This window comes from Petromyzon marinus, chromosome 65, assembly GCF_048934315.1.
Source record: "Petromyzon marinus isolate PM22_M1 ecotype Great Lakes invasive population chromosome 65, UKy_Petmar_22M1.pri1.0, whole genome shotgun sequence".
NCBI classification, from domain to species: domain Eukaryota; kingdom Metazoa; phylum Chordata; class Hyperoartia; order Petromyzontiformes; family Petromyzontidae; genus Petromyzon; species Petromyzon marinus.
The window spans coordinates 6,024,056-6,034,322 of NC_133731.1; positions in this window are offsets into that span (position 1 = coordinate 6,024,056).

A 10,267-nucleotide genomic window follows, 5' to 3' on the forward strand; every position below is an offset into this window, starting at 1 on the left:
TGCGGTACTTTTTTTCAGGAATATTTTGCTGTTTTTTTTGTCATGGATTTTCTGTTTGCACAGTCACACACGTAGTCACTTTAAGATGTTTTCTTGTTCGTGTTTTTGTGTGTTGCGGTTGCACTCGATTCAAGAGCCGAATGGCTCACAGGGCTATACCAAAATAAATAAAATGAAATTACGTCAAACCTCCGTGGTCTGTGTGCGCAGCCTGAAATGTGGGTCTGTCGATGTCGCCATTACGTTGTGGGGAATGTTGCTGTGACGTCACCACGCAAAGCCAACTGCGCGAGCGTCCTGACGTCATCGCGTCGGGCCGCTTGCCGCGCAGACTGAAGGACCGTGGCTTGAGGACGTCACTGCGTCGGCTCGTTACCTTTAACGCGTGACGTCAATCTTAAAAAATCACGTTTTGAAACCGCGCGAAGTGTGCGTCGTGACGTCATCGCGCGGCGTGCTTTCCTCCACACGTGTTCATGAGTAAAATATCGCGGGTCCGCTATAGGCCACGTTGTCAGCAGAGGGCAGTGCAGCAACATAAAGGGACTCCTCTACCTACGAACGAGTTAGGTGACAGAGGTCTGTTCGTAAGTCAACACGGGAGAAGGCTTTAAAGGTGTTATAATCTCCTGTAGATGTAGATGCCACTGGCTCTTCACGTTCTGCAGATGTAGATGCCACTGGTTCTTCACGTTCTGCAGATGTAGATGCCACTGTTTCTTCACGTTCTGTAGATGTAGATGCCACTGGTTCTTCACGTTCTGTAGATGCCGCTGGTTCTTCACGTTCTGAAGATGTAGATGCCACTGGTTCTTCACGTTCTGCAGATGTAGATGCCACTGGTTCTTCACGTTCTGCAGATGTAGATGCCACTGGTTCTTCACGTTCTGCAGATGTAGATGCCACTGGTTCTTCACGTTCTGCAGATGTAGATGCCACTGTTTCTTCACGTTCTGCAGATGTAGATGCCACTGGTTCTTCACGTTCTGTAGATGTAGATGCCGCTGGTTCTTCACGTTCTGAAGATGTAGATGCTACTGGTTCTTCACGTTCTGCAGATGTAGATGCCACTGGTTCTTCACGTTCTGCAGATGTAGATGCCACTGGTTCTTCACGTTCTGCAGATGTAGATGCCACTGGTTCTTCACGTTCTGCAGATGTAGATGCCACTGGTTCTTCACGTTCTGCAGATGTAGATGCTGCTCGTTCTTCACGTTCTGCAGATGTAGATGCCACTGGTTCTTCACGTTCTGAAGATGTAAATGCCACTGGTTCGTCACGTTCTGCAGATGTAGATGCCACTGGTTCTTCACGTTCTGTAGATGTATATGCCACTGGTTCTTCACGTTCTGCAGATGTAGATGCCACTGCTTCTTCAGGTTCTGTAGATGTAGATGCCATTGGTTCTCCACGTTCTGCAGATGTAGATGCCACTGGTTTTTCACGTTCTGCAGATGTAGATGCCACTGGTTCTTCACGTTCTGCAGATGTAGATGCCACTAGTTCTTTACGTTCTGCAGATGTAGATGCCACTGGTTCTTGGTGTTCTGCAGATGTAGATTCCACTGGTTCTTCACGTTCTGCAGATGTAGATGCCACTGGTTCTTCACGTTCTGCAGATGTAGACGCCACTGGTTTGTCACGTTCTGCAGATGTAGATGCACTAGTTCTGTACGTTCTGCAGATGTAGATGCCACTGGTTCTTCACGTTCTGCAGATGTAGATGCCACTGGTTCTTCACGTTCTGCAGATGTAGATGCCACTGGTTCTTCACGTTCTGCAGATGTAGATGCCCCCACCGCCATCTATTACGCAGCGGTTGAACTTTCGACTCTCGGTCCGAACGGGGAACTGGACATAACGGATGGATTTGTTCGTATCTCTGAAAGTTCGTAAGTCGAATGTTCTTAAATAGAGGAGCCCTTGTACATAGTTGTACACTTTTCTATACTGTACTCGCCGTTTTCAAACGTGAAGTATTTTTGTTACAAACCCCAATAAACATGCATCGTTGGGCTAACGTCGGCATATGGTTTGAACCGTTGGGCCCAATGTTGGACCAACGTTCCATGTTTACTGGGGAGGCCATCATCCAGCAGTGCATTGACGAAAAGGCTGTACATGTGCAACGACTCAGACGATGATGCAATAGGCTTCGCTCTTGTCTTCAGCTTGTAACTTCCTCCGAACGTCCCCGCTCCTCGTCCTCTCCCCTTTTTAATATTCTTCGAGCTCCCTTTCTGGAACCTTTCTCTCTTGTCCTTGGGTTTCCCTTGGCCACTCCCTGTCCTTCCCCTCTAACAGATACTCTGTAGTTTTCCCCCGATTTATCTCGTTCAAACTGTATTTCTCCATACTCTTTGGTTATTTCGGTAAAGGCACGTAGGTATAGAATTAAAAATAAATCACGACGTTTTTATTTTACACCTACGTGACTTTACCGAAAGAACCAACGAGTATGGATTCCTGCAGTCACGAAAGCTTCAAATCGTATTCCTCCAATAACTTTAAAAATCTGCCTCCCGACCAATCACCGAGGAGGCCTCTTCCTACCAATCGGAGAACTTTGTTTATTCTCAAATGGCCGTTAGGCTGCAGGTTGGCTTTGGGTAATTTTTCGGTCATTACACCTGCACAACAGCAGGAGGCTTTTAATAAACACATTCCTGCGGAGGGAGCTGGTAGGAACGTTGGGTTGCTCGGTCAATGGCCAGGGTCAACGGCGGCATGGTGTATTCTGCAAATATGCCCGACTGTGAGGGCAGGCACAAGCCAGCGTGAGTAGGTTAAACTTTGAGTTTTATAAGGGCACCACGGGGTGACCAGCCCCTCCCCACCCAGCCCCACCCTCCCCACCCAGCCCCTCCCCACCCAGCCCCTCCCCACCCTCCCCACCCAGCCCCACCCTCCCCACCCAGCCTCTCCCTCCCCACCCTCCCATCTCCACCCAGCCCCACCCCTCCCATTGCTGGATGCACGACGGACGGACGGACACAATAATCCCCTGTGGGCTGGTGTAACCAGGAAGTTCCTTCCAGTATAATACAGACGTATGCGGCTGACTCAGGGGGTTAAACCACTGAGCTGGCACAGCTGAAATCAGGGAGTGCTTTTCCACAGAAAGGCCTTGAAGTAACGAGGGGCCGTGATTGCTCTACGCGTACTGATGATTCCTAGCAAAGGTGAAACCCAGTTGCGGATACAAGGGGGGTGAGGGATATTCACCCACCTCCTTCCCCTTGAGACGCCTGCCAATCTGCCACTGCTGAAGCAAGTGGATGATGTACACATCGTGTTTTTTTTTTTTAATTCTGTATATGAGTCCTGTTCTGTTGTAATGTGTGCAATGTCATAGTGATTGTTATGGTTATTAGCGTTACTTCGAATTAGTTGTTTGCACAGGAAAACTATTTTATTAAAGGCGTTTCTATTCCTCGTTTTGTAACATTTGAGCGAATCCTATTCCTCACTCAAGATGCACATTTTCCAATTCGTTTCTCTAATCTTAATGTTCAGTTGAGGTAAATATTAAATTTATAATTAAGTAATATGTTGTAAATTTTTCAAATTTGTTGACTTTTTTAATTGCTGTATTTACTGTATTTATATATTTTTTATGCGACCTGTTGCTAATTTTGTGGTTTTTAATGTTACAGTTGTTCTGTTTTGTTGATGAAACCCGATTCAAGAGCTTCTTAGCTCTAGATTTGAAGCTTTCGTGACTGCAAGGATTCATACTCTTTGGTTCTATTCGGTAAAGTCACGTAGGTAAAACAAATTAAAATAAATTGAAATAAAATGAAAGAAACAATTAAAACACGACGTTTCGGAGGCAAAGCAAGCTTCCGTCTTCAGGTGGGACCAGTCACAGCAGCGATTTTGCTGTAACTGGTCCCACCTGAAGACGGAAGCTTGCTTTAGCTTCTTAGCTCCCAGGACAATTCTAAATAAACCGTTCAAACTGTTCAACCCCCGCCCCAGAAATATGTGCAGTACGTTTATTGATACAGCATTGACCAAAGAACACGGATTGAACGTTGTTTTTATTAGTGTCGTGTCCTATTTAAAACGCTGCAAATTTCAGGACTGCCCCTCGCTTTGGGAAGTTGCTAGGCCGGCTTCTAGGTCCGAAAACGGTCCACAGTCGTTGCCTTCGCCTTGCCACTCAAATCCATGGACCACGTGTATATCTTGTCCGTTGAACTTCTTTCACACCGTGCGTAGCCAACCGTGCTAAAGCGTTATAGTAGACCACGATGGCCTGCGCATCTTCAACGGAGGAGGAGGAATAGCGAAACTAGACCAACTCTCTACTGAAGCCCTCTCGTCGTGGCTAGCAGATCTCGATCTTGGCATCTGAACTCCTGAACTTGTTGCTGCCAATTAGCCTTCGATGCGGTGTAAATCACATGGCTACAACGTTGACGTGTTTGCTGTCATGTTGTATTATGCACGCGGTATAGTGATAACAAGTGTGACATTGGCTGTATCATTAATTTCAGGTTCGATATTTTATTTGATATTCGCAGGTTTAATCGTCCCCTTGTGCTGTCTACAAACGGCCTTTTTTATTATTATTACACGCTTTTATTTAACTCACTCCGTCTGTTGCATCCTCCACAAAAAAATAAACGTCTAACTCAATTTTTACCCACTTCCCAATGTGCTATCGACTGCAAACTTGAAATACCTACGTGTCATACTGATGACAAGACTATATTCAATCATAAAAAAATCCAAAACATATATTTTTTAACATTTTACACGCTTTTAATTAACTTACTACGTGTGTTTTCGTGCCCTTAAATCTTGTAACTCAATTTCTACCGTCTTGCCAATGTCGTATCGACTGAAAACTTGGTATAGGTATGTCATACTGATGACAATACTACCTTATTTATATAATTAAAATTTATTTATTGTGTTGCAATCGAAACGTCGTGAGAATTTAATAGTTTTATTTTCATTATTTTATTATTTCCCTTCTACGTGACTTTACCGAAAGAACCAAGAATATCTTAACACCTGTTTAATGGCCAGAATCAAAGTATGAAAACGAATAATAGGAATTAAAAATAACAATAGTTTTATTTTACCCTCAATAAAAGAGATACCTTGCAAAAGGTATCTAAATAGATATCTTGCAAAAGGTGTAGATATCTTAACCAACTACCCAGCTCGTTTGAATAGTTTACGTTTAAAAAAAGTAGTTTTTTAACAGAATGATGTCCTGTGTATCTCACGGCATTACAACCTCTGAGATGACAACAACCACTTAACCAACTCTCGTAACCCAGCAGCGTTTGTTTAAACAAGTACTGTTCAAACAAGCTGATGGGTGGTGGAAACATGTCCAAAGTGTTGCTTGCGTAACCAATTACTGCTGAATGATATTGGTCTGGGGAATCAGTAGACCGATGAACTAAAACATTTGTATTTACACGTGGAGACTCGGAATGGAGTCAATTCTGCTATGGACTTTTAAATCGAATATTAAAACTAATTTCTTTAGAACTGCTTTGCTTCGTGTTGTGTTTAGTTTGTTGTCCTTCCCGTCGCACTTCCGATTAGCACGGCAGGCTATGTTCGATGCGAAAGAAGTTCAACATGCAGATATCCACTCACACAGAGACCCATAGACTCACACAGAGACCAACAGACTCACACAGAGACCAACAGACTCACACAGAGACCCATAGGCTCACACAGAGGCCCATAGACTCACACAGAGACCCACATACTCACGCAGAGATCCCACAGACTCACACAGAGACCAACAGACTCACACAGAGACCCATAGACTCACACAGAGACCCATAGACTCACACGGAGACCCGAAGACTCACACAGAGACCCATAGACTCACACCGAGTCCCATAGACTCACACAGAGACCCACAGACTCACACAGAGACTCATAGACTCACACAGAGGCCCATAGACTCACACATAGACCCATAGACTCACACAGAGACCCATATACTCACACAGAGACCCATAGACTCACACATAGACCCATAGACTCACACCGAGACCCATAGACTCACACAGAGACCCACAGACTCACACAGAGTCCCATAGGCTCACACAGATACCCATAGGCTCACACAGAGACCCACAGACTCACACAGAGATCCACAGACTCACACAGAGATCCATAGACTCACACAGAGCCCCATAGACTCACACGGAGACTCACAGAGACCCACAGACTCACACAGAGACCCATAGACTCACACATAGACCCATAAACTCACACCGAGACCCATAGACTCACACAGAGACCCACAGACTCACACAGAGACCCATAGACTCACACAGAAATCCATAGACTCACACAGAGACTCACAGACTCACACAGAGACCCATAGACTCACACAGAGACCAAAAACGACCCAAAGACTCACACAGAGACCCACAGTCTCACACAGAAACCCATAGACTCACACAGAGACCCATAGACTCACACAGAGACCAATAGACTCACACATAGACCCATAGACTCACATAGAGACCCATTGACTCACACAGAGACCCACAGCGACCCATAGACTCACACAGAGACCCACAGACTCACACAGAGACCCACAGACTCACACACAGACCCAATGGGTGTTTAATGTTAGCGATTTGTCGTATTATCTGGCTGTATAGCAAATGAACAAATACAATTACTTAACTGTGCTAGTAAAATAACTTGTGTTTTTATACGTACGTTTTTTTATTTAGGACCCCTTTGTAACATATGCTACAGGCCCCGCACTAGTTTAATACGTCACTGGTGGTGATGACAGTTGATGATGATGAGCCCTGTCAATGCAACTCGATGCCCGGTTGATGAAATCACCGCTTGAGCCAAGAGGCATGGAGGCATCGCAGGCGTCGACCTCTTCGATTGAAGCAACAGCCAAGTAAACGCGGTTCCAGCCGCATACCAATGTTGGGCCAACTTTAGTATGCTTACTTGGGAGAATGTATCTTCTTTTCGTCATCATCATCACCACCACCATAATCGTCGTCATATTGCTAGTTAACCTTATCCTTCTTATCCTCGTCATCATCATCGTCGTCAATGTTATCTACAATGATTGACTTCGTAATCATCACCATCATCGATACCCTTCGTCACCATTGTATTCATTTTCATCGTTATCAGTGTCATCATCATCCTGATTAGTATTATTATTCTCCTCGTTATTGTAATCATCACCATTATCAATGTCCTCTGCAATCATTGTTATCATCATCATCAATGTCATCTTCGTCATAATAAATAATCGTCGTTATTTTCATCATCATCAATGTCATCTTCGTCATAATAAACAATCGTTGTCGTTATTTTCATCATCATCATCGGTAATATCCTTCAGCATCGGGGAAGTAAGATAACTGCATCTCGTTTAATAAAAACATTCTTAGATTTTGTCAATTTTGTTACGCAAGATGTATATATTTAGACAGCTTTACATTTTTTTGTTTTAAATGTGTCACCTCGAGACCGAAGAAAACAATTATGTGTTCGCGTAACTGTCCCCACGTGTTCGTTACATCGGGATAATCGATCGGGGCGGATAACGCATTCGTTTTTAACACCCTTGAAAACTTCCAGACGCAACTTTTTTTTCGTCTCTCTCTCTCTCTCCTTCTCTCTCTCACAGGCCTAAGTTTAAGAAAAATAAAGTTTAAAAAAAAAGATCTAGTCCTCCTCTGCCAGTTTCAAAAATAGCTGCTGCTGCTGTTGCGACTGACACTCCCCGGTGACTCGAATCGTAGAGGGGCGCGCTCACCACTGCGCCACCGCTCCACGCACAGCTTAATTTAGCCGCCGTGAAGGCGCCTAATTCGTCCGAGGCGTGATGTTAAAAACCTCATCTGGCGATGGCGTCATCCAAGAAAAACAACTCCTGGGCAAGCGGCGAGGATGAGCCACTCCAGCGGTTATCTCTCTCTTTCTCTCAAGTTGTGGATCAGAAACGTTTTCTGCGGAGCGTGGCGAGAACTCAAGAGGCCACCAGGATGAGTCTCACGTTGACGAGTGAACTGCGGTATTAGTCTGCCAGGAGGTCGCCACGGTGGCTAGGAGATGTTGACTACCTCGCCTGGTACACAGGAGGTGGTGGGTTCGGTCCCGACCCTGATGCCTGCTGCTGCTGCTGTATATTTGGAGTTTGCGTCTCTCATCATCATCACGGTGGCTCTGAGATGTTAACTACCTCGCATGGTACACAGGAGGTCGTGGGTTCGGTCCCGACCCTGATGCCTGCTGCTGTATATTTGGAGTTTGCGTCTCTCATCATCATCACGGTGGCTCTGAGATGTTAACTACCTCGCCTGGAATACAGGAGGTCGTGGGTTCGATCCCGACCCTGTTGCCTGCTGCTGTATATTTGGAGTTTGCGTCTCTCATCATCATCACGGTGGCTAGGAGATGTTAACTACCTCGTCTGGTGTACAGGAAGTCGTGGGTTCTATCCCGACCCTGATGCCTGCTGCTGTATATTTGCAGTTTGCGTCTCTCATCATCATCACGGTGGCTCTGAGATGTTAACTACCTCGTCTGGTATACAGGAAGTCGTGGGTTCGATCCCGACCCTGAAGCCTGCTCTATATTTGGAGTTTGCGGTGTCCCTCTCTCTCCGGGTCATCTGGTTTCCCCCTCCACGTTTAGAAACACGCGTTTGGAGTATTTGGCCGCTATAAATTTCCACACGACAAGCCACTGTGTTGAGCTATCATTCGTATGATCGGGTCGCTTCTGAACAAAAGTGCTATATTGGTCAGTGGAGCCTTACTTGTTGGTAAAATAAAACGTGGTTTCGTTTTTAGTTTCGTAGTTTTTTGTAGGTTGGCGATGATTGCTACCTACAGTGAGGGAAAAAAGTATTTGATCCCCTGCTGATTTTGTACGTTTGCCCACTGACAAAGAATTGATCAGTCTATAATTTTAATGGTAGGTTTATTTGAACAGTGAGAGACAGAATAACAACAATATAATCCAGAAAAACACATGTCAAAAATTTTATAAATTGATTTGCATTTTAATGAGGGAAATAAGGATTTTACCCTCTCTCAATCAGAAATATTTCTGGCTCCCAGGTGTCTTTTGTACAGGTAACGAGCTGAGATTAGGAGCACACTCTTAAAGGGAATGCTCCTAATCTCAGCCTGTTACCTGTATAAAAGGCACCTGTCCACAGAAGCAATCAATCAATCAGATTCCAAACTCTCCACCATGGCCAAGACCAAAGAGCTCTCCAAGGATGTCAGGGACAAGATTGTAGACCTACACAAGGCTGGAATGGGCTACAAGACCATTGCCAAGCAGCTTGGTGAGAGAGGTGACAACAGTTGGTGCGATTATTCGCAAATAGAAGAAACACAAAAGAACTGTCAATCTCCCTCGGCCTGGGGCTCCATGCAAGATCTCACCTCGTGGAATTGCAATGATCATGAGAACGGTGAGGAATCAGCCTGGAACTACACGGGAGGATCTTGTCCATGATCTGAAGGCAGCTGGGACCATAGTCACCAAGAAAACAATTGATAACACACTACGCCGTGAAGGACTGAAATCCTGCAGCGCCCGCAAGGTCCCCCTGCTCAAGAAAGCACATATACATACCCGTCTAAAGTTTGCTAATGAACATCTGAATGATTCAGAGGACAGCTGGGTGAAAGTGTTGTGGTCAGATGAGACCAAAATGAAGCTCTTTGGCATCAACTCAACTCGCCGTGTTTGGAGGAGGAGGAATGCTGCCTATGACCCCAAGGACACCATCCCCACCGTCAAACATGGAGGTGGAAACATTATGCTTTGGGGGTGTTTTTCTGCTAAGGGGCAGGACAACTTCACCGCATCAAAGAAACGATGGACGGGGCCATGTACCATCAAGTCTTGGGTGAGAACCTCCTTCCCTCAGCCAGGGCATTGAAAATGGATCGTGGATGGGTATTCCAGCATGACAATGACCCAAAACACACGGTCAAGGCAACAAAGGAGTGGCTCAAGAAGAAGCACATTAAGGTCCTGGAGTGGCCTAGCCAGTCTCCAGACCTTAATCCCATAGAAAATCTTTGGAGGGAGCTGAAGGTTTAAGTTGCCAAACGTCAGCCTCGAAACCTTAATGACTTGGAGAAGATCTGCAAAGAGGAGTGGGACAAAATCCCTCCTGAGATGTGTGCAAACCTGGTGGCTGACCTCTGTGATTGCCAACAAGGGTTTTGCCACCAAGTACTAAGTAATGTTTTGCAGAGGGGTCAAATACTTA